At 38.2% G+C, this 25,998-nt stretch overlaps 1 protein-coding gene across 3 annotated transcripts in view; it reads right to left on the bottom strand.

Moving 5' to 3' along the window:
- LOC122807225 (alanyl aminopeptidase, membrane) overlaps positions 1 to 25,998 on the bottom strand; it is a 1,192,582-nt gene that overhangs the window by 497,450 nt on the left and 669,134 nt on the right. The window lies entirely within an intron of this gene.

Below are 25,998 nucleotides of genomic sequence, written 5' to 3'. Positions count from 1 at the left end.
TACGATCTCCCATACACTCATCAAGATTCCTCTTGATGAGAGTCAATGAGGGACTCTGCCTAACTTGGACTAGGATTTTATTCCAGAGTGAAGGGAGCCTCTGGGTTATGAATCTGTCCCTCCAGCATGTCCTATTTATTTCAGTGCTGAGGTTCAAGTCTCTCGAGCACGTAGCTCGATGGGATTTGGATTTTCTGAGGTGCAGCATGTCCATTAATTCCGGGTTGGACATGGCTTTATACGTCAGGCACAGATCGCCTCTGAGCAGGCGGTATGCCACTGAGTAGAGCTGGAGATTCTTTAACCAGGCAGCATATGGCATCTGTTTGAGCCCTTTGATCCTCTTGGTGAGGTACTTTTGGGGTCTTTCCAGTTGCTGCAGGTGTCTGGTAAGGTACATCCCAGAACGGGCATTGTACTCCGTTATGGGCCTGATAATAGATGAGTAGAGAGGCATGATGACCTCCCCTGATCTAGATGTGAATCCCTTCATGATTAGGTGGGCTATATAAAATGTTTTTCTAACCACTTTGGCCACGTGGTTGTCAAATGAGAGATTGCTATCAACTTGGGTCCCCAGGTCCCTAATTACTTCTTCCGTACTTAATGGATTACCATCTATGTGGTAATTTGTGGGCACTTTGTTTTTGCTGAAGGGGATGACTATACACTTTTTGGCATTTAGCTTGAGGCCATGGCTCTGGCACCAGTTGTCTGTTTCTATGAGGCCCTTTTGTAGGATGCTTGTACCAGCTGGAGAGTCGATTATGGCGCCCAGTTTGCAGTCATCTGAGAACTTGGTCAGCCACAGTCCTTCCGTGTTGGCCTGTACCTCTGAGAAATATATACCGAACAAGAGAGGTCCCAGGACTTAGCCTTGTGGGATGCCACTTGTAACTGGTTTGGAGTCTGACATGGCTCCAGCAATTCTAACCATGTGGGTTCTGTCCTTGAGCCAGTTTGCAACCCATCTAGTGACATAGGGGTTTATATTTAAGCTGGTGAGCTTATCTATAATTCCCGAGTGGGGTATTGTATCGAAGGCTTTTGCGAGGTCCAGGTAGGCTGTGTGGACCACCTTCCCCTCGTCAATGGCCTTGGTGACCATTTCAAAGAAATTGACCGGGTTTAAGAGGCAGGATCTGCCCTTAACAAAGCCGAACTGGGTAGGATCCAGTGTCTGTAGGTCCCCAATATCTTTATTTATGAGGTCCATTATGATCCTTTCCATAGCTTTGCAGACCAAGCTAGTCAGGCTTATGAGGCGATAGTTTCCAGGATCCGTTGAAGCACCACCTTTGTGGAGAGGGTCCACTGTTGCTGTACGCCACTCTTTGGGTACATATCCTGTAGTAAGGCTGAGATTGAACAGTAGTTTTATGTTTGGGTTTAGTTCTTCTTGGAGTTCATGTAGGACGCAGCCCGGGACACTATCTGGTCCCACTGATGCTGTGTTTTTTGCTTTGGAGAGGGTGGCTCTTACCTGAGCATCTGAGATGTCAGGGGTGCAGCACTCTGCTGGGATAGATATTTGCCCTTTTGGTGGGGAAGGGGGGGGGAGTTTGCGCTGAACCTGTCGGCTAGGATGTTGGCAATGTCTGTGGGTTCGGTGTATTTTTTGTCATTTTGGACTAATTCTGAGCATATCTGGGAATTCCCACCCAGGTTCCTAACATAACTAAAGAAAGCCTTGTGATTATCCTTAGTGTCCTGTGCAATTTTTCTCTCGAAGCTAGCCTTAGACGATTTTATGAGTGCCCGTAGTTTTTTGCTAATACTGATCAGAGATGCCTTGCCTTTTTGGGATTTTGCTCTATCGTGTAGTAGCTTCCTCCTTCTATTGTATAGTTTGTTTATGGCTGGGGTCCACCAGACAGGACACCTGCCTTTGGAGGATTGGGTCTTGGTTTTGTTTGGGATTTCATGATCCATGCATTCCTGAATGTGTTCATAGAATGCGTTTATAAAGGATTCTGCGGTCTGGGCCGTATTTTCCACAGGCCCGGGGGCTTTGAAGGATTCCACCTTGGTTTTGAGGAGTGTGAAATTTGCTTTAGAGAAGTTTTTCACTGTAGTTTTCTGGGCAGGGGCTGGGGTCGGGATGTGAATATCTAGTGAGATTAGTTTATGGTCTGATCTTACCAGTGAGGGATACACTTCTGGTCTGGAGCAGAGTCCCCACGTTGATGATGATCAGGTCCAGTATGTTTTCTCCTTTTGTGGGAGGGGTAACAAATTGTTCCATAGCATTTGAGTTTATAAATTCTAGGAACCTTTGCGCTAGGGTGTTGGAGCTAGAGTAATGCTCCCAGTCTATGTTTGGGTAGTTGAAGTCGCCCAATATAATGGTGTTTGGAGAGACCTTCATATTTTCCAGTGTTCTCAGGAAGGCCAAGTGGGGTTCCTGTGTTTGGGAGGGTGGTCTGTAGCAGGCTATAAACTGGAAGGCAGTTTTACCCACTGTTAGTTGCACATGGATAGTCTCTGATGCTTCGTGCTGTGCCACCAACCTGGAGGTGTGGGTATCTTTGACGAATATTGATACTCCCCCTCCTTTTGTGGTTCGGTCCAAGTTTTGGGGCCGAAAAACATGGTATGAGGTATAACCTGGTAGTGCTGGGGTGCTCTTGGGAGCCTTGAACCAGGTTTCTGTTACTGCACAGATATCAATGTTCTCCATGCTAAGGAGAGTTTTGAGTGCATGCATCTTGAGGTTTAGACTTCTGGCATTGAGTAGCATTAGCGTATCTTTGGGCACTTTGTGTTTTGGTTTGTGACATTTGTGCCGGTTAGCCTCCCGTGACCTCGTATGGATAACGAACTATCCCCTGTATTTGAGGACGAGTTGGACTCTGTCCCTTTTCAGTGTGGGCAAATGAGTAATGACGACAATGTTAGTTTACATCAGTTAGTTCTGAATCCGACCAATAAGGTGTCAGAACTTCAAGAAGCTGTGGTTTGGCTGCAAAATTCATCTCTTCCTGTTTCCGGTAGTGAAAACTCAACCGCGCAGAGGGAAGCAAGAGAAGCTCCACAAGGGACGGGGTTTAGATTAAACCCAAGTCAACGTAATGGTGCTTGTGACAGTGAGACGAGAACAACAGTTTCAGGTGGTAACGGGAACTCTAACCGGAATGCTAATACTGTTTTTTATCACAACAATGATCGATTGGGGGACTGGAAAAAAGCAGACTATTGCTTTTTTAAAAACGGAAATGCTAACGGCATGGATTCTTTAGACTCAAGGTTAGTCTCTCTTGAACATAAACTGTTTAAAGTTCGTGGTTTACAGTGCGATAATGCATATCTGAGGGAATGTATTGAAAAGAAACGGGTTCCAAGGGGCTTACGTACCTACCGCTTTCCTAATGGTTTAAAGAAAGGTCAACCTGAAGTGTCTGAACTGATAGAAATGTTCGACAGACACGGACTGGAACTGCTGGAGTTTATTATTAAAATAAACAACAAGCATATCAATGAACTATTAAATGACATTGAGGAATACAATAATGTTATTTTAAATTATGTAAATTTTAATAAAATCAATTTTAGGTATAATAACATGTTTGACAAAGTGGAAAATGAAGTTGGTAATAATATTGAGAGGAAAAAAAGAAAATTATTGAGGGATGAACATGAATACCATACTAACAAGGCCTACCCCTTACCCAAGGCATATTGTGAAGGTGAGGAAGGAGAGGTTTCTGTTCAGACATTAGAGGGTGTACAGGGAAGATTGAGACCTAGTGTAAGACAGGGTGATAATGGTAACACCTATGATTCTGAATTTCCAGCATTAAGGAGGTCAGCAAGATTACAACACAAAAATAGTTTTAGGGATGATCAAGTTTTTTTAGGAGCTCAGGGCCCAGTAGGGAGGAAAAACAGTTACAGGGGTCCACCAGTGTGGAAGAAGAACACATACCATTAGATGTTGGTAAAGATAGGAATATTGGGCTCGATAATAACTCTATTAGTTATGGTTATGGTGGTTTACTTTGTACTTACAAAGGTTTCAACATATTTAATTATGGAGGGATAGAAATTACCAAAGACATCTTTCATTTGTTTATGAAGGGTATTAAATTTGTCCCTTCACATAAAGTAAGAATTAGTGACACCTTGACTGAACTAAAACTTTTTGTTAGAAAATTAAATCTAGGTCTTTTGTATAAGGACTCTAATAGACAAATTAGTACAGAAAGAAATGCTCTTTCCTTTAAGAAGAAAAGTTGTTTCAACCCCCCTCTTCACCCCTTATTAAATACTTTTGAAAGTATTTGTTGTCAGGAAATATATCAGACTATAAAAGAACACAAACCAAGGTTTTCAAACTTAACTATGAATGAAAAATTAGTGTTAGAACAACTGAGGAACAAAAGGGATTTAAGGTTTATGAAACCTGACAAAGGAGGTGGCATGACAGTGGTGAATAAAACTGACTATAATAATAAAATTACTTGTATGTTACATGATGAAACTAAATATGAAGTTGTGTCTCGAAATAAGATCAATATAGCTAACCAGAGAATTAGTTTATTTCTGGAAGATTCTTTACTACAGGGGGTAATAAATGAAGAGATTTTTAATTTTTTGCAGATAGAGAAACCTACTATCCCTATAGCCTTTGGGATACCAAAGACACATAAAGATGTTAGGGATCCCCCATACAGGTTGATTATAGCTGGACAAAACAGTATTACCTATCCTTTAGGTGTATTTGTGGATAGGATAGTTAGGAAACATCTAGTGGCTATTGAACATGTATTAGTGGATTCCTGGGATTTTTTAAAAAGAATTGAAAATGGGTATTACAACAATCAAGTAAATTTTTCCACTATTGATGTGGTGGATTTATTCACCTCAATACCACACGAAAGGGGTTTGGAATTTTTTCATGATGTATTGGTGGAAAAAAATAATTTAAATAATACCATGATTAACTTTATTACTGAATTAATGGAAGTAATTCTGAAAAACACCAAAAAAGAAAAAAGCAGTGGGAGAATTCAATGCACGAAATCCACTTATAATTCCAAAATACCGAAATCCACTTATAATTCCAAAATGCACGAAATCCACTTATAATTCCAAAATCACGAAATCCACTTATAATTCCAAAATTTGTGAAATTTTTGAAAAAGCTTGCCGTAGAGACATTTTTATTAATTCTGAAAAACAACTACTTTAGTTTTGAAGCAGAGTTTTTTAGACAAACTGCTGGAGTAGCTATGGGCAGCAGCTGTGCCCCCCTTTTTTCTAATTTGTTTTTTTACAAATGGGAGACAAATTTTGTTTTTGGAAGTCCTTTTAGTGACAAATGGTTTATATATTTGAGGTTCTTAGATGACCTATTTATTTTGTGGAAGACCGAAGGATACCATGAAAAATTTCTTGAATTCCTAAATAATAGATGTGAATACTTTAAATTTACAGGGGTTGGTAACAATTCTGTTATTAACTATTTGGATGTGAATTTGTCTAAAGATAGGACACAAGGCTGTTTTCAATCCTGTGTGTACAGGAAAGAGACTTTTTCTAACAACTATCTTGATTTTTCTAGTTGCCATCCTTATTATGTTAAGAAAAATATAGTTAAAGGACAGATGGTCCGGGTAGTTAGAATGTGTTCTAGTAAGGAATTGGTAATTATGGAGACTGATAAACTGAGTGAAATGTTCATAGCAAGGGGTTACCCCACCAAATTTGTTACAGACATCAAAAAACAAGTTATAAGTGAATGGGGTTTGAGATATAATCCTCTACTTGGAGATGTTGAAAATTGTCCGGTTTCAGAAAATGTTAATGCTATAGACCATTCAAAATCTATGGTCTTGACAATGGGTAAAACATCATCCCACGTCAGGAATATAATTAGTAATAACTGGAACATTTTTAAATTCAACTAAGAAGTTTTGTCCATTTTGGGTAACCAACCTACCTTTACTTATAAAGTGAACAGAAATTTAAAAAGTTTATTTCAAAGCAACTGTAGTGTATGGAAAAAAGATGGTAAAGGAACTAGTCGTTGTGGTAATTGTGGTTATTGTAAATACATCATTCCACACCCTGTGGTAGTGTTAGGACCGTACAAGATCAGGGTTCAATTTTGTGTGGGGACCTGTAACACGCCTGGGGTGGTTTATTTAGCTTGGTGTCATAAATGTTATAATTACTATGTAGGAAAAACAGAAAGGAAACTTCGTAAAAGAATTTACGAACATTTGTATAGCATTTCCAAACATGATGAGAATAATGCATTATCTAAACATTTGGAATTATTTCCTGACCATGGCTTTTTGTTTGGTATCTTAGAAGTAGTAGGGAAAGATATAAGGGGTGGTGATTGGAATAACCAGCTTTTAAGAGCTGAGGTGAGGTGGCAAATGGAATTAAACGCCACAGTCCCTCCTGGTCTCAACGACCATATCAGTATCAAACCTGAGTTAAAATACAGAGCATATGTATTATGAATAACATCAATCCCTTTGTGTGTTTGTTTATTCATTTAGTTTTCCTATCATATTCATTTTAACAATTCTGTTAATTATCTTTTTAAAAAATTTTTGTACAAAGTAGTAACAAACTGTTTTATACATGTAGTTTTTATTAGGTAAGCTCTTTTTAGAAAAATGTTTTTCATTTTACATTCCCTTTTAAATATTAATTGTCAATTAATTAATCAATTTATATGATTTTGTATTTAAAGGTCTGGATTAATATGTGGAGTGTTCTGATGAAGTCATTTGACGAAAGCGCTTAACCTATGTGTCTTGTTCAATAAACTGTGTTCGAGGCTGATACGTGGACATTCATTTTGTGTTCGAGGCTGAGGGATATTGGCTGGCTGCTTGTTTTGGTTTTTCTTGGCGTATCTTTGGGCACTTTGTGTTTTGGATTGAGTAGCATTACTCTTAGTTTCTTATCCCTTGTGATACCTATGGAGGTGGGTTTGTCTTTTGAGCCTTGCCTAAAAAAGGCACTATGGGGGTGACAAGAGCTTTTGCCAATATCCAAAAGCCCTGGGGTGACAGGTGCAAGCCGTCCCTAGCGAAGCATCATGGCTTGTCGAGCATGTCATCCCAGGCTGACAGGCATTGGATCCCTTTGAATGACACCAATACTTAAGCCAATTGTTGAAATTGATCATCTTGTCTTCGTATTGTGGCATCATTCTTGGTGAGAGTAAGATGCTACTCAAGGTCAGGGTCATACCGGCCTGGACTACATGCTCAGAGAGCTCCTCTATGTCTCTTTTCATGTAGTCCAGGGAGGTACGTCTCAGGTCATTCACACCAGCATGGACAATGACTGAGTCATATTTGTACTTGCCTTGGAGTGACCTGAGTGCTTGTGTTATGTGGCGGATCCTAGCGCCCGACAGGCAGCTCTCCGTGACCTTCTCCTTGTTCAGCCTGGTGAGCGGGACGTCAGTGTGCCTGATGATAGAGTCACCTATTACAAGTGTATCAGGTGTGTTGTTTAGCCATAAGGGCTGTGACTGTTCAGCACACTGGCTTTGTGACCTATGTGTTGCACGTGTTTTGTTTTGGGGTAGCAGTTGCTTGGGTGTCTGCTTTGGAGGTCTCTGTTGCTTAGGCAGATTTTTATTTAGAGCCTCCGAGTATGTTTTTGTGTGTTTATGTGTTTGGTTTGCTGTCGTGGTAGGTCTATGTGAGACTGGAATTGTAGTGAGTGTGGTTTCCTTCTCCTCCTGACTGGTTACGCCAGTACTGAGTTGAGAGAGCTTAGCCTCCAGTTTGGCTATATGGTTGCATCTCTCACATGTGTTGGAATTTGTTGGGAGGAGGAGAGGGTTGTCTGTGTACATGAGGCAGTTGTAACATTGCCTCAAGATTCCCAGATTCACCAGCTGGACTGGAGAGGAGATTGACAACTGACCTTTGGACATGCTAGAATAGTATTGGGAATTCCTGTATAATTGAAAAAAGGGACAATGGGGAACAAGGTACTTAAGGGGAGTTTGTGAGGGTGTAGTGCTTTTAATTTTTTAGTACTGACTTATATAATTGCTTTAGTGAGCAAGTGCCAGGCTTTAGAGTAGGAATAGGGTGTTTATTATGGGAACTAGATCAGTTCTAAGGGAAAAAGTGAAGAGCAGACTTTGTGGAGCCGAGAATGGTTCAAACCCAATTAAGGGGTGTTGCCCGACGCTGCGCTATGCTAAAGCGGGTTTTATACAGGGGGAACTTGAAAGAGCTAGAAATTGGCCCAAAACGGCCAATAGACTACCAGATTCTTGTGCTGAGAACACTCCTCCAGGGATAGATAGGCTGTTCTAAGCTCCCCACTGCCACTGGTGAACAAAGAAGCCTCCCTTTATCCAAGAAAGGAAATGGGCAACACAGGAACTTTCCAAAAGTCCAGAATACAGCAAAGCCTGTATTTGGACTAATCTAGGTCAGGAAAGATGGGAAACAAGGATAATATTTTTTTTCTTTTTTTGCAAAAAACAACAGGAAAATGCAATAAATATGTAACACAGGCTAGCACACTTGAGTGTGTAGCCTCAACAGGTAAATGCAACAAACAGGGAAAACTTTAAAAGTGCAGGTGCAAAAACAACTTTAAACAGTTTAAAACAGTTCAAAAGGTTTTTCTACTGATGGACATCATAGATTAATAATCTTAGTGTCATGTTATGAATAAATATTCGCCATTTCTAATTCTGTCTACTAAGTTGGTAACTCATTTAATTCAAAAGTCAGACGCAAGAAAGGTCTGGATGCCATGAGGAGCTGTGGGTGTTAACCTGAGGTTTACCAAAAAGGCACTATAAGCTTAAATGAGTTAATTATCATGGCAAGTGCAGAACGGGAAAGTGAAGTTAGACTAACCACAGATTTCCTTTAGTGTCACCTGATTGGGGTTTCATGTGACCACAAAGAGCAAATTTGTGCTACATTTACAACATGAGGACTTGAACGTAAACAAGTCACTTCTTTTTTTGCTTTGTGTAATTGTATTGTGAAATGCATTGGAAACCTATAATTTAATTTAATTAATGCAGCTACATATAAATCCTTCAAGAGGATTTCACGTACTACCATCGGTGCTGTTTTTTAGAGTTAAATACGTTAAGACTTTTCTCTAATGTACTGAAATTCTTACAAATTGGAGAAATGCATGTAAACTAATGGAGGCTTTACCTCAAACAAAATTCACAGTAATATTTGAATGCTTTCTGTCATCCACAAGTCTACTGTGAAAATTAGAAAAATATTTATCTGGAGAAAGATGTACTTAAACATGGGCGAATCATCAGGTACTGAAACAAAGCACAGAGAACAGCTCTAAGTACACAGTCTATTATAAGGGGGTGTAAATTCTAACTTTTGTCATGGCAATATTTTCCGCAGACAGCTTACACACTTAACAGGAACAAAAATAAATGAGGCGCATGAGGGACTTATGAAGATCTTACCTTGAAAAAATAACATTAAAACCATCATTCTTAGATGTACAATAAATGATTTAAAGCATGATGATTATTTGGAAGTTGTAAGGGAAATTAAAAGCTTGCTTTCATACATTGTGAACAAAGGGATCAACGCAATTGATTCAAGAACGATTCAAATGGGAAATTCAATCAGAGACCTAAACAGGAAAATTATGTTGTCAAAAGCATACTTATCTATGTTTTGTACCATCCAAAGCCAGAATTTATTGGATCACTCAAAGGATTTGAACAACAAAGTACATTGCTTGGCACAGGATGGTTTACATTTAGCATCTGGAGGAGAAATGCTACTGCCAAATACTTTTATAATAACAGCAAAGATATGCCTCAGTTTTTTAAGAACTGGGAGACACAGAAGTAACTTAAAGTTTTTAGTTACTAATGTAAGTAGTTTAAAAAAATAAAAGATTAGTTTGGCATGAGAAACTGAAACAGAGTGTTATCCATAGTCTCTGAAACATGCTTACAAGAAGGTGACTGGTTTAGGTCACTTGAACATTACAAGATTTATAGTTATTACAGAAAGAACATAAAGACTGATTTCTGACACACAGGTTTAGGGTTCAGTCCTGACTACTAGATACTATCTACTTTGAGATTGCATGTTCTGTGTTCACTCGGCTTTCTTCTGACTACTCGTCCCACTATCTTAAAACTTGCTGGTTGATTGGCTACACAAAATTGTTTAAATATATTCTACTTACTCCTGACCTTATGCTCAGGTCATAACTGAAAAGGGTTTATGGCCACCCCACATTGTTTGTCTTTTCCCAGTTAGGGGTCACCACAGCAGAACTCCGGTCTGCTAATGATTGGCAGTCGATTTTTATGGTGCCAAGTTGCCAGCCCAACACCCAACCTTCAGCGAAGGCACGGCCATTCACGCATGTCTTTTGGAGGCCACTCGACTGCGGGGAGGACATGCAGACTCCACACAGAAGGCACTCCTGCCGAGAATCGAACAGGAGAACCTCTTGCTGTGAGGTAACAATGCTACCGCTGTACCACCGTGGATTATATAAAGTAAATAAAAAAGCATACATAAAACACGGAGGCAGTGTGTGCTTATCTTTGTACAACAATTATTTTTTTCAGTCACAGATGTTAATTGTTTTGAAAACACATCATAAGAAGAGATTGACTGGGTTTGCTATCAAAATGTGGAATGGCAGTTACACAAAACTGGGATGGTTGAATGCGTATTTACCAGTTTCCGTAATGTCGATATGGAAATGTTCCAATCCACATTAGTGAATGATAATGGGCATTCACTAATATGGGATCAACATTTTGATATCAGATCTCACTACAGTGGGAATCAGGAAATTTACACTTTTCTTCACTGTAGTGTGATCTTAGAGATGAAATATAAAATATGCAGGGGGTGCAGGAAGGAAAAACTGTAAAAACTTGTGCTGTAGATGTATAATTCCTATGCTAGCTTAAGCGCGATTGCCTGAGTGACTGACGTCACCGCCTGCCATTTCAAATAAGTTCGAATCTGGAAGTCAAGGTAATGATTTCTGACATTCTGTAAAGTTCGAAATGTTAGTTTGGGCAATTGAATAGATTTTGTTGTGAGATTCAACATTTTGATAGTAAACTGATTGACTGTGTTATGTAAAGGGCCAATAGCCTAGTACCAACCTATGAACCTATAAATATTGTGGAAAGAAATATCCAGGGAATTGATTGGCAAGGCTTGTATAGGCCCTAGGGCTGATAGCCTAGTACCAGCCTATGAACCTATAAAAAAAAATAAATAATAACCATCAGTGGAATTTACAAACCTCTAGACTGTTTGGTAAAAGACTTGAATGTACAGATAACTTTTCTTTTTTTATGTATTGTTGTTTTTCTTTTGGCTTTTCCCAGTTAGGGGTCGCAACAGCGGAACTCCGGTCCGCTAATGATTGGCAGTAGATATTTACAGTGCCGAGGTGCCAGCTCCTCATCCAACCTTCAGAGAAGGCATGCCCATTCATGCATGTCTTTCAAATGCTACTCGGCCACGGGGAGGACATGCAGACTCCACACAGAAGGCGCTCCAGCTGAGAATCGAATGGGAGAACTTCTTGCTGTGAGGTGACAATGCTACCACTGCACCACCATGGCTTACTTCTTTTTTTATGTATACTCATTGTTAATTTAGTGCTTTAATAACTGAGGAATCAGAATAGTGTCATGATGATATATTGTCCTGATAAGCTAAAATTGTATAATAGACTCTTGCAAAATCCTTTACATCCCTCAACTCATGGAAAAAGGCCCCACAAAATGCAACTACGTTTACCATAGTCTCCTTAATGTCAGTAGACTAATAGCGTATGTCAATAATAAAACTGCAAACAATTGTAAGAAAGTTTTCAAAAATTTGAGTGGAGTATGAATACGAAAACTGATTAGGTTGTTTACTAAGTTATAATAACTTATGCTGTCTTACCTAAATGGAAGAGAGCAATAGTCAAGCCTTTGTATAAGAACACAGATGAAAAGCACGATTTGCAAACTTTTACTTTCCAGTAGATTGTAAATGAAGAAAAACTGACATTGATTTCCTTATTAAATGTGTTTATTTATTTATTTATTTATTTATTTATTTGTTTACTGGGCTAGTCCAGCTGAGTCAAAAGCCCATTTTCAGTAGAGACCCGAGGAGAAAAGCTCCAATATGTCTTGATAATGAATACAAAAAAACATGCTAGCTTACATAATGATACTGAGCAGTTGTAGTGAAAAAAATACATAAAAAATTCTGCTATGAACAAGACAAGTAAAGATTGGTGTAAATAACACAGCTTGAGAGTTTGCAATTTATAGGAAGTAAGTATTCTTCTTCTTTTGGCTTTTCCCGGTTAGGGGTCACCACAGCGGATCACCTGTCTGCTAATGATTGGCAGTGGATTTTTTACAGTGTCGAGTTGCCAGCCCGGCGCCCAACCTTCCACAGAAGGCACACACACACACTCACTCACACCTAGGGCCAATTTAGAGTGTCTAATCCACCTGCAGCATGTCTTTGGGATGTGGGAGGAAACCGGAGCACCCAGAATAAACCCACACGACCACAGGGAGGACATGCAGACTACACACAGAAGGCACCCCAGCTGAGGATCGAACCGGAGAACCTCTTGCTGTGAGGTGGCAATGCTAACCACTGCACCACCGTGGCTGCCCACAGGAAGTAAGTATAACTGAGTGAAATATAACTGAGTGAAATACAGCATTGATTTACCTAGGGGAAAACATCTTTAGACTGTGAGCAGACTAAAACTTATGATGGAGACATTAGTAATCCAAGGACAGTGCAGGAGGAGAATAGCCTAAGTAAAAGTGCAATCTGAGATTTAGAACTAGTATAGTGCAATAGTAAGAACCTCAAGTTTACATAGTGTGTAAATACACTGTAAATAGAGGGAAAATAGGATGTATATATCATTGAGTAGAGAGAATATATCAGAGAAGAAAGGGTAAAAAAAAGAAATAAATGTATTATATAGGCAGGAGGGTAGACAGTTGAGTGGCATAAGGTTGGGAAGGGATGGGGGTTTTAGGTAGGATCCTGACATGGACAGATCCATGCATCTAGAAATAGTAGTTTTAGTTGCTTTTGAAATGCTTACTGTTAGTGATACTTCTAATGTCAGTGGCTAGACTATTCCAGGGTATGGAGACATTATGGTTATATAGAGATTTCCATATGTTTTTGTTAGGCTTACAAAAGGCTAGCAGTTGTTGGTCTGTAGGGGGTATAGAATGAGACTAGTGATGAGAGGAAGGAGCAGGCTGTGGGTTTGTATAGGATGGCTTGAGTGATTTGGAGTTGTGCTAAAAGTAGTTGCTTGGGGTATTCAGGCCAATGGAGTTGTTTTAATGAGCTACAATGGTGAGATCTGTAAGGTAGGCCAGTGGAAAATTTGGCGATTTTATTATAGGTTTGCTCTAGTTGGGTAATTAAGGTGGTTTGAAGGTTTGTAAGAATGGGAGCTGCATAGAGAAGGCCAGGCACAAGGAAAGCTCTTGCTAGGGATAGCTTAGTTTCAGGAGTAAGGAATTTTTTGTTGCAATATACTAGTCTTCTTTATGGTCTGATGGACATGGTGGTCAAATTTAAGCTGGTCATCTATAATGGTCCCATAGAGTTTTGTAATAGGTTCAGCTGTGATAATAGTATTATCCAGAGAGGAGATGGAGAAGGTAGGTTTATGAACTGAGAGTGCATTAGGAAGGAAGAGTAAAAGTTTAGTTTTCCTAGGGTTTAGGAAAAGCTGGTTATCACTGAGCCAATTTTCAATGTAATTGAAGGTGTCTTGTGTAAGGGAAAGGAGCTGAGATAAGTTATTCGAGGATGTGATAACTGTTGAGTCATTGCCATTCTGGATAAGAGTAGAGTGGTTGCAGGCAGAATAAAGGTTGTTGGTAAAGATATTGATGAGAAGGGGGCCTAGGATGGAGCCCTGTGGAATCCCTGTATTTACAGATAGGAAGGGGGAACAAGAAGTAAGCCATTGGACAGATTGAAGTCTATTAGAGAGGTAGCTGAAGAACCACTGTACTGAGGCAGGATAGAGGTTAAGATCAGTCAGTTTTGAAAGACGTTTAGTGCGGGACACCATATCAAAAGCTTTGGATAGATTGAGGAAGAGACATGATACAAGTAGGTTACTGTCACTGGTCTGTGCAACAGTCTGTGTAAAAAAAAGGAGAGCAGTACTGTGGTTGGGCCGGAAACCATGTTGTGTGGGGGTTAAGATGTTTTCCTGTATAATGTAGTAAAGGAGTTGAGTGAGGACACACTTTTCTAGAATTTTTGAAAGAGGAGATAGGATGGTTCTTGGGCGGAAGTTAGAGGGGTCTGTGGAGTTACCTCCTTTGTGCAGTGGTATGGTAAAGAAGGTCTTCCAAATGTTAGGTACTGTGTTTTCTTGAAATGATCTATTAATAAGTATAGAGATAGGAAAAGCAATGGAGTAAGCTGCTAGTTTGAGGAAGAGAGGGTAGTTTGTCAGCTGATGGGGAATTTGATACAGGAGGTGGGAACAGGTTTAAGGGAGAAAGAGGTCTTATTACTTTTTGTAGAGTGGGGGTAGACTGGGGTGAACAGGTGTTTTGTTCAGGGTGAGTTAGTTTTTGGATGGTATGAAGTAGTTATTGAGGATGGTTGCTGTCTCAATAGGGGAGTTGTTTGGAAAGGGGTTTGTGGTGGAGGGGTTACCGGGGTGTATAATTTTATTTATGGTGGACCAGAATTTTTTAGGGTTGGAGAGGTGATTGGCTTGACCCAAATTATAGATGTTTTTCTTGTCTTGATGCACTCATTTTTAGTGAGGTTTCTACGCTCTTTGTAGCTTTGTAGTAGGGCTGAGGATTTGTTTTGTTTTTTGGCCAGACTTTCCATATACTATCTCTTATATGCATGAGGGAGCGTATTTCTCTAGATAACCAAGGTCCATGGTTGGCTTTAATCCTAATTTTTCTTTGGGGGGCAACTGAGTCTAAGATATCAAAGAAGGTTTGGTTAAATGCATCTATGGCTTTGCAAAGGGGGAGATGGTGAAGGAAGGACCAATTTATGAATGCAAGTGCAGAGTTAAATGAATCAGCATTGAAAGAAGATAGTTTATGGCAGTCTGCATAGAAATGTGATTTAGGTATTGGGGCACAGTATCTTTGGATGTAAATTGGAAAGTGGTTGGTAAGGGAGTCAGGTAGAGTGTGGGGATTATGGTAGAGATTAGAGTCATTAGTGAGGATCCAGTCTAGGGTGGTAGTGGTACCAGTAGCTTTATTAATTCGAGTAGGGGATGTGATAAGTTGTCTGAACTCATGGAGGTTAATAGCTATGTTATGGGGGTATATATATATATATATATATATATATATATATATATATATATATATATATATATATATATATATATATATATATATATATACATATATATATATATATATATACACACACACACACATAAAGATATATATATATATATATATATATATATATACATACACACACACACACACATAAAGATATATATATATATATATATATATATATATATATATACACACACACACACACACACACACACACACACACACATAAAGATATATATATATATATATATATATATATATATATATATAGAAAAAAGACACTTCGGCTGGAGATTAAAAAACACTTTAATACAAATAGAAATAACAAAAAGGTAAATGCTTCAGTGCCATCTTTAAAAAGCTCCAGACTTTTATAATATCTCTTTTGAGTAAGGGCAATCCTTTCCAGTATCATGAAAGAAATGTTAATGATGACTAGTGAAAAAGTTAAGGACACTGACTCAGTGGAATCTCTTGTATTCCATGTACTTTGATAGACAATATAAGAATAATCTTTTGCAATACCTACATGTTACTGTTACATTTATTACAACTGGGCATACTACAGAAGTCTGGCAAAGGACTACAATGTTCTCCAGACATAAAGGAGGAAGCTTCTTTGTCAGACGCTAACAATCACATGCTTGTGTTATCTATAAACACACGGAGTAGTTAGTACCTGGACTTTATCCCAAAAGACACCGGTGACATACTAATAGACAATTCCTTACTTTTTGAAGAGGTAAAACTTGCAGTAGATGAGGAAGTCAGCATACATGCCACATTTGTTGTCCTTGCAAAGACATTATACACTGTCCTCTGTACTGCATTGTAAATACTCTTATTGATGTCAGCATTAATAGTTATCTTGTTCCCTGGGTAAAACCAGGCTACTGAGAAGAGCACATTTGACAAGAATAGCAGGGTAACTATCTACCTACTTAAATCTGTTAAGTATTCAATGGAGTCCTTTGAGACTCATTGTTTGGATCACTATAGTTTTATCTCATTTAGTTTGATATAAATACAGGTAAAGAACTATGATTAGAGAAGTACACTAACAACTGCAATCTGAAAGTATAATTGCTTCCACTAAAAATGTGAAAATATTTCAAAATGATTTGAATAATAAATAATTTGTATAATAACAACAGCCTCACTCTCAATGTTTCTAAAATGCCATTAAATTTCATATGGAAAAAGATGAATATTTTGAGTACAAAACTAATGCTGAAATGCTAATGGTGGATACTAAAGCAAAAAACCCAGAAATTACGACAGACAATGAATAAATGTTTGATTAGTGCATTGCAACCAAGTGCCAGGCAGGTTTACTTAGTAGCAAATCTCATATTCAAACGTATTACTACTGGATTACAAGAACTCGCACTACTGCATATATCAGTGAATGGGGCAGTTATGGAAAACTGGGCCACAGTTGGCATTGTAGTCTCAGACTAGCTGATACAGCTAGAGAATGATGAGAGACTCTAAGGTAAAAATGAAGATCTTGAAAGTATGATCTACTGTGATAGATTACAAAAAAACATTCTCTACATTGTATAGACTTCATAGATGGGGCTAAGACTAGAATATAAAGTCATGATCGATCCTCTGCTGTTTTAAAATGTGTGTCTGGAAGTTCTATTTTCTGTATCATGATCACAATGGTGGTAAGATGCACTGTTATTTTTATTCTGTCTTATTTTACATTTGTTTACCAGGATAATACACTGATCACAACTGACCAGTTTCAGGCAGTGTCTGAGTGAAACAATTCACAGCAAAGAAAAAAAGTGCAACAGAGATGCAGTAAGTTATACTTATCAAAAACAGAAGAGAAATCAACAATATATAACAAAAACTTTACAGTAGCAATTGATAATTGTGGCAGCAACTATAAGAGAAATGCTTATTTTATAATTTTACATGAGGATATTTCAGATTTACATTATGGAGGAAATTATGTGGGTTGATGAGAGTCAGGGCAGGTGATGTTAAGAGGTGTTGGTAGTTGAGAGAGAGTAAGGCTAGAGGTTGACAGGCTCTTCCTTACATGATGTGGCCTGTTTTGATTTGCTGTGGAGGTTTTTTTTAAGCTCAGCTCTGAAGATGAGGAAGGGGGATTGTAGTTCCAAAAGGTGTGAGTGGGAGGATGGGGATTCCCATAGTGCAGAATGAAAGAGGGAGAACAAGTGGTTAATACAGTGTAGTCTGATTTGTGGGGGTTGGACTGGGCAATTGTTTGGGAAAAGTCATAAGATGGTTTATTAATGAAACAACAGAAGAGAAGATGAACTATGACAAAATCTTGGAGTGCTCCTATTTAAAGAGTTGTGAGCTGAGAGAAGGGTGAGACTTATTTTAATTTGAAGAATATTTTTTGATAAGAAGTTTTGGAACCTAGTGATGGATGTATTACTAATGCCAGTGCTCTGAAGAGAAAAAGGGAGAAACTGATAGCTGATTAGGTCAAAGACTTTTGTGAGATCAGTGAATATTACTTCTGTCATGTTACCTTTGTCCATTTTGAGGAGAATGTCATCAGTTAGGCTCCAAAGAACCATCATCATACTGCAACCCTTCCAGAGTCCACACTGTTTAGGGTAAGGAGATAATATTGCTGAAAGTTGATTGAGTGCTGAATATGCATGATTTCTGTAATTACCTTGCCAAGAGTGGGTGCAATGATAATATGATGAAAGTGTGAGGTAATTTTAGGTTTAGATTGTTTCGGCAGGGGGGAATGAGTGCTATTTTCCACACATTTGTCATTTTATTTTGTGCTGGACAAAGGCTAAAAATGTGATGAAGTGGCTGGTTAGACATTCCCTGCAGTGATGGATAAACTTGGGAAACACGGTCTGAACCTGGTGGATGTCTGCTGATATATCTTCAAGTAAGTTAGCGATTTCTTTACATGATGTATTTTTGAAGTAGAAAATGAAATGAAGGAGAGTGGAGATGCTGTTGATAGTTTGTGAAGGGTGGCTAAATTCTCTGACAAAATCACAACAGGTGAGTGGTCCTTGATTAGTCTGGATTAGGTTTTGAGAGGATTTGTTGTCAGTGGATTTGCATCTCATGAGTAAATTGACCTCATTTTAGAAGTGCCTGGGTTTATTAAAAAGGGCAAGTTGCTTGGATTTGAGATGGTTTGTTTTGTGTCTCTGTAGGGATTGTTTGGCCAAGTTCTACAGTTTGGTAAGTGTGACATGGTTGTCAGTGGATGGATTGTTTTTCCAACACTGGCATATTTCATTCCTTAGCTTGATGAGAGATTTAAGCTCTTTTAGTGAGCTATGGAGTTTGCTATTTTTAAGACATTTTACCATGGGGAAAGAATTTGTCCTGGAATTGGAACAGTATTTAGGTTAGGGTTGTAGCTGATATGTTATGGTCTTATATTTTCAGTATGGTACAGCAGTTAAAGACTGCCAGGTATCTTTTTTCTATTTGGTGATATTTTGTTTCGATAGGGGTCTGAAGGAGATTAATTTGGGCGATTTTAGAGATAGATTGCTGATCTGAAAGTTGATTGCTGAGTGCTCACTGAAAGAATGAAGAAATGAAATGTTGGAGACGGTTCATTAGCAATTAGTCAAGAGGTGACTGGTTGTTGGACTGCAGGCTTTGACAGGTAGGTTCTGTGACTGACTGTAAGAAGCCCTTTTTAACTAGAAATTTGGAAATGTACTTTGAGGGGGAACCTGAAAAGTTAATGCTGAAATCCCCAAGATATTCACGTTTGAGTTTGCTACAAAGTCCCTTCTTATTGAAGTGTCTAGTTGAGACTATTTCACAGATTAAGAATTTTCATTCAAAAAGATATGAAGTAGAAAATAGATGTGCTTTTACAATAAGTCAGTTTTTTTTGGTGCTGAATTTTAGGAGGATCCATTTGCGGTCTGTTTCTTGGGCTAGGATAATGGATTTAAGATTGCTTTTTATATATTAATAGATAACCTTCTCCTTTCCCATTACTAGGTTTTGAGTCATACTCATAATTTTATGATGGGAGGAGGTATTGGAAGTTGGGGCTATTTGATTTCATCCAATTTTCACTAACACTTGTAATGTCTGGATTGTGTGAGGAAAGGAAGGTACTTATTCTTTAGAGATGTACATATATAAGAAGATACGTAAGGCAGCAGGAAAGAATAATCTAAAATCTTAAAAATACATAGTACTATGACAAAAGAGGACCATGAAGTTATCATGAGTAAAGAGAAGTACTTCTTTATGATAAGAAAACAAAACATCAGTTGATTTAACTATATGGCAGAAATCTGAGTTCTATGTGCAGAAACGAAAGCTTTTTTATAAAACATATGAAACTGGATAGAAGGTTAGTTCAGTCTCCACATGAAGATAATTTAAAGGAAATGAACAGCAAATGGGCTGTGGAGTTTTCACCAACTATATCAAATTCATTTCCATGCTGAGAAGCCTTGATCAAAGACATTACAGCAGTAAATGTGAGAGGAGACCAAACAACGAATAACAGTTAAAACAGTTCAAAAGTTCCTGAGGGGGTAGAAGGTTTGTCCCTTACTGAAAGAAAGACAACATCAATGTTGAAAACGTGGTTTAATAAAGAAGTGGAATCATATTTTAAATAAAAAATAATCTAAGTGGGCGTGATGATATGGGCTAGTGCCAGCATAGCCAGCTAGAGTTCTGTAAAGAATGATATGTCCTTTCAACATCAAACTGATTTATACAAGATGCTTGTGTTACAAATGTATTAGAACTGTATGGCATTTGAATATCACACTGGTTTTCACACATGCTTATGTTACAAATGTATTAGAACTGTACAAAATTTGAATATCAAACTGATTTGTACAGAGGCTTATTTATTTTATTTTTTATTTTACATTTGCTGACCCAGATAGTATGACTCAATATATGTCCATTTTCAACGGAAGCTTGGGGAGAAAAGCTCCAAACATACAGACAAAAACATACATGCATGCTAAGGGTATTACAAAGTCAGAAAGGTTTGACATTCAAGAGGAATGCACAATTTTAACAGGGGAGAAAAGCTCCAATTGTGCAGATAAAAAAACATACATACATGCCAAGCAAATATTACAAAGTAAGTAAAGTGTATCCCACTAGATGGATTCACATGTTTAACAGCGTGTAGTAGAATATAAAATATTAAATAGGTGGATTACAGCAACAGTTATTTACAAAATAATGTACAGAACAAGAATGTCACTGCAAGCATTTGTGGGCAAGAATCTAATACAGTACTGTTAAGTTAGGGAGCTGTTATGGAGATTAATCAGGGTTGGTACATGGACAGAGCCAGTGCCTTTTATAATACTGTTTGAGGCCTTTTTTTAAAGAGGCTTAGAGAGGGTTCCAGGGTAATGTCCACTGGAAGTCATTTCCAAGCTTTGCCAACAGAGATGGCAAACAGGGAGTCTCCAGCTGAGTTATTAGCTTTGAGTGGTTGGACTAACAGCATGTTGGATGAGCGAAATAGTCTGGAGTTATTGTATGGTTTTATGATCATTTTAAGTGTGTGGGTGTTTTAGGGTTGGTTGAGAATATTATGTGCTACTATTAGCTGATTGAACTGAAGTAAGCTTGGCAGTTCTAGCCACCCTAGGAGATTGAGGTTTTGGCAGTGATGTGCCTTATATATTGATCTATAGCAAATCTGGCAATATGGTGGTTACATTGAAAGAGTTTGGTAAGCTCTGATTTGTTTAGATTATAGAGTATAGGGGAAGCATATAGAAGGGGAGAGAGAAGATGAAAGCAGGTAATTGCGATCCTAGCTATTGGGGTCAGAAAAGGTTTATTTCTATATAATGAGCCGAGCTTCTTATTGATGGTTTTGATAGTCTTCTTGATGTGCAGGTCAAATTTGAGATTATTATCAACTATTACCCCTAAGAGCTTAGTGTGGCTATCTGGCAAAATAGAGGTACCATTGTTTGATGTTATAGTAAAGGAAAATGGGGTGAACCTGCATGTGGAGGTAAAGAGTAACAGCTTGGTCTTATTGGGATTCAACAGAAAATGGTGATTAGAGAGCCAATTTTCAACCGTGTTAAATGTATTCTGGGTTAAGGTTTATACGGCTGTTTGGGAGGATGCTGAGCAGATCAGACTGGAGTTGCCTGCATATTGGATGCAGGTTGCATTTGGGATGGCAGTGTGTAGGTTATTGATAAAGACAGAAAAGAGTAGAGGACCTAAAATAGAGCCCTGAGAAACTCCAAGGGTGAGAAGTAACAGGGTGGATAGTTTGCCCTGCCATAATACTGCTTGTTGTCTACCACTCAGATAGTATTGGAGCCACTGTATAGTATGGTTGTCCAGGGAGATAGATTTCAGAGAGTGGATGAGTAATTGGTGGTTGACCATATCAAAGGCCTTTGAGAGGTCTAAGAAGAAGGCTGATGATAGCAGATTATTATTTCTGTTTAGATATATGGCATTGGTGAAGGAAAGAAGAGCAGAGGTGGTGCTATGATGTGGCCTAATGCTATGCTGAGAGACAGCCAGTATTTGGTTCTGAATGAGATGGTACATAACTTGTTTGTGGATGCACTTTTCCATTATTTTGGCCAGTGGTGAAAGAATGGTGATGGGTCTATAACTGGATAATTCTTTATAACTTCCACCTTTCTGGAGTGGGATAACATGGGATATTTTCCAGATGGGGGGATAGAACCAACTGTTAGGGACCTGTTGATCAGGACAGATATGGGAAATGCTATGGCATCAGCAGCAGTGTTTAACAACTTTGCTGGGAGAAGGTCAGCAGATAGGGTGGTGGGCTTAAATTTTTTGTCTGGTGATTGGATTAGAGTGGTAGAGACAGGTAAGAAGTTACAAATATATTAGAACTGCATGGCATTTGAAAATCAAAATGTGTTTGTAAACTTGCTGGCATTAAAAAATGTATCAACAGTGGGTCATGCTGGACAGAAAGGAATATACAAGTGAGACTGTATGTATATATATTAGCAAAGGACACCAGAAGAGAAAAGTTTAAACAGCTAGCTTACTTCTTACTTTAAGAAAAATACTGTTAATTGGACCACCTGTTGGGTCATGGAAGTGTTTATCTCACAACTCTGAATGGAAATGGAGACAGCATGTCTGGAAGAAGCCTTTTTTCATAGCTCAGTAAAAAGAGAGGAAGCCCCAGGCACTGCCATAAACATTAGCAAAACTTTAGATATGCATCTTATCACATCTATGCTACCATTCTGTCTCAGGCTTCAAAGGTGAATAGTCTGAGAACATCTAGTCAGGTGATCAGCTTATGTCATTCTGCCAGCCACCTTAGAAATTTTAGATATTATAAAGTGACATCTCTCAGTATTGAGTATTCTGTCTTGGGCCTGACAACAAGAAGGACCATTCACCACAGCATCTACCTTGCTCTGTTAAATAAGTAGGGAATAGTAATTCTCCTAGATTCAGTCAGGAAAATATAGTGAAGCTTAGTTTAGATATTGCTTTTCTTTAATTGTCTGAGTCTGTCCATCAATGTTATTTTCAATATTTCCTGTGATTTGTCCTATGTGGTTTAATGTGAATATATATTCAGTATTTTCATGTTCTTTTATTATTTATTATTAAATATATTTAAAACATGTATTGTGACTGGGCCTTTTGGAAAGTATTTAACTTTTGAGAGTGCTTAAATTTACTTGGCGGCACTGTGTGGGCCACACCTGAAGGCCTAGCTGTCTTGGTCAACTACTACCATTTGAATTAGTATTAATATTACACAGAATAATTGGGCACCGTTTTTTTAAAGGCCTAGTAAGTGAATCAGGAAATAGTAATTCTTTAGATTAGTCATGAAAATACAGTGAGACTAGTACTGTTTTTCTGTATCTGTGTGAATCTATTCATCTGTGTTATTTTAATACTTCCTGTGGTTGAAACTCTGGTATTTATTGTAAATAGATATTTAGCATTTTCATGTTCTTTTATTATTACCAAAATATATTTCAACTTTTCATTGTGGCTGGTCCTTTTAGAGACTATTTTAACAGCTGAGAGTACTTATATCTGTTGATGAAACTGTAACCACTTCTGAAGCTTGGTTGTTTGGTCAGCATTACCATTTGCATTAATATTAATTTCACTCAGTAAAATTGGGCACCCTTGCAAGAGCCTTAGTAGCTGGCTTTGTGCTGTCTGGTGGCATTGATAGCTACCTTATACTCTGGGCAGAAGGTGGCATAGCAGGTGAACCTGCGCCACCCCTTCCCAGATTTGTATATGTGAAAAATCAAATCTCACAGTGTATGTGTGTCAGCTACTTGGAGCAGGGGCACAAAGTACTGGTTTCACAGAGATGGTTCTGGAGGACTTGGCTTGGATACTCAGCTGAGGACTTAACCTGTGCTAGTAGGGAGCCTTATTAGGGCCCTGGAGGGTGACAGATATAAAGAAATGCAGACCCCAGGCTGATTGGGTTCCCTGTGTGCTCTTATGGGAAATTGTACTTGGTGCAGAGAGCTGCATCTGGAAATACTGTGTGTGTCTATTTCTCTGAAAGTGAATGTTCCCCACAGGTGTCAGTTTTGAGGATTGAGGCTCCTTGATCACGAGCTTAGAGAAGGGTCATCACAGTGAGGAGTCGTATTTTAAAGATAAATGTCCTACTTCTGTGGAGGCCAACAGAGTAACACTACAGAAAAAATACAGGAAATATTACCACTGAATAAATTTAAAATTAGTATTCAGAAAACTTTAAATAGATAATTAGCAGAAGTAAATATTTTATTTATTGTTTTTATTTGACATTTGTTAACTGGATGAGTCTGACTGGGGAACAGCTCTTTTTCAGTGGAGGCCTGAGGAGAAAAGCTCCAAGTAGCACATATAACAAAAGTTATCAAATGACAGAGTAAACAAAAGCATTTAGAGTTAACAAATTTGACAATATTCAGAGAAAAAAAAAACATGTCAGAACATGTACAGTGACAAACATCTTACAGTTCAAAAGTTACATACAGTACTAAGAAGAAAAACTAAAAAAATGGTCACATGCAGGAAAAATAAATTGAACAAATGAATTATAAAGCATATCCTTTTATAAATACTTTAAAAATTTTTTCACATCCAAGTGCACATACGGTTTATTTTTATAAAGTATATGCTACATGCACTACTAGAAATGTGATATATATTGCTAAATGCAACCATTGCACTTGTTTCTATGTAGGTAAAATGAACGAGATGTTTAAACAACAAATTTTACAACATCAGTATGCTTTATATAACAGTTTAGAACACAGTACTTTGTATCAACATGTAGCACTTTACTCTGATCATAGCTTTTCCTTTATGGCTATAGATACCATCAACAATAATATTAAGGGTGGAGATTTGCAATATGCCACTGAGGTAAGGGAAACATATTGGATAGCAGAACTGCATGTGCATGTTTTGCCAGGTTTAAATGCTTTTATTCCTTTAAAACCTGTACAGAAAGCTCAAAGACTATGATCTGGTTATGTTAAACACATTTACGAAGTTTTATACAATTTTTATGTGTTATGGTTATGTCCTTTATATGCTTTTATATTTTATATATAGTTTAGTATGTGTTTTCACATATGCACATTTTTATTTGTTTTGAGAATGGGGTATGATGTATCAGGAAATGACATCTGTTGTTTTATGATTCACGAGGGAATTGCATAGGCCATTTGAGTTCTGCTGATTGGCTTATGACATCTTAAAAGTAGTATATATAGTTATATGCATGTCAGTTAATGGTAGGATCTGATGAAGGAAATTGTTTTCTGAAAGTGCTTATCCTGTTACTAATAAATTATTTTATGCTTTTTGTCATGGTTTGTTTGGAAATAAATTATAAATGTACATTACATACAGGAGATAATCCCAATACACAGATCATTATCCAAATCTACAGTGCTGTAGGCTATGAGAAAAATTGACTATTAGTAAATTTGTTAGAGAGAGAGAGAGAGAGAGAGAGAGCAGATGGTTGCTGCAGGAGTATAAGAGGAGGGGAAGGTAGGGTTAAGTTGGGTGACTGCATAAGCATGACCATGATTTAAGAATGGTATCCTTTATAGCGGGTTTAAATGTGTTAGGGTTTGGGATCAAAATAACACTAAGCAGTAGTTTATTCCAGGTATTTGCCACTGAGAAGCTGTAGAGGAGTTTGCCTATATTTTTGTTAGGTATATATACTTACATAAGATGCTATTGGGAGCTACAGAGGGCATGGTTGGGAGTGTAAGGATGGATGAGGAAAGAGAGAGGGGCAGGAGGGGGGTTTGTGTATGACAGAATGAGTCATGAGAGGCTGAGGTAGTAGGATTTGATGATGAAATTCCAGGCACTGCAGGTTTTTTAAGGTTAGGCAGTGGTGAGAGTGGTAGGGGTGGTTGGAGGTAAATCTTGCAATTTTATTATAGGTGAGTTCCAATTTAGACAGAAGGTTGGATTGGAGGTGTATAAGAATAGGGGCTGCATAGAGTAGGGTGGGGAGTAGGAAAGCTTGTGTAAGGGAAAGCCTAGAAGCATTTGTGAGGAAATTGTTATGCCTGTATAGTAGGCCTAAATTTTGATGATTCTTTTAAATGCACTGTTGCATATGGAGATCAAACTTTAGC

The sequence above is a fragment of the Protopterus annectens genome, chromosome 7.part0, assembly GCF_019279795.1.
Source record: "Protopterus annectens isolate FY-2018-M chromosome 7.part0, PAN1.0, whole genome shotgun sequence".
NCBI lineage: Eukaryota > Metazoa > Chordata > Ceratodontiformes > Protopteridae > Protopterus > Protopterus annectens.
Note: the sequence above shows the minus strand (reverse complement) of the source record. Positions and strands in the feature narration are given on the sequence as shown.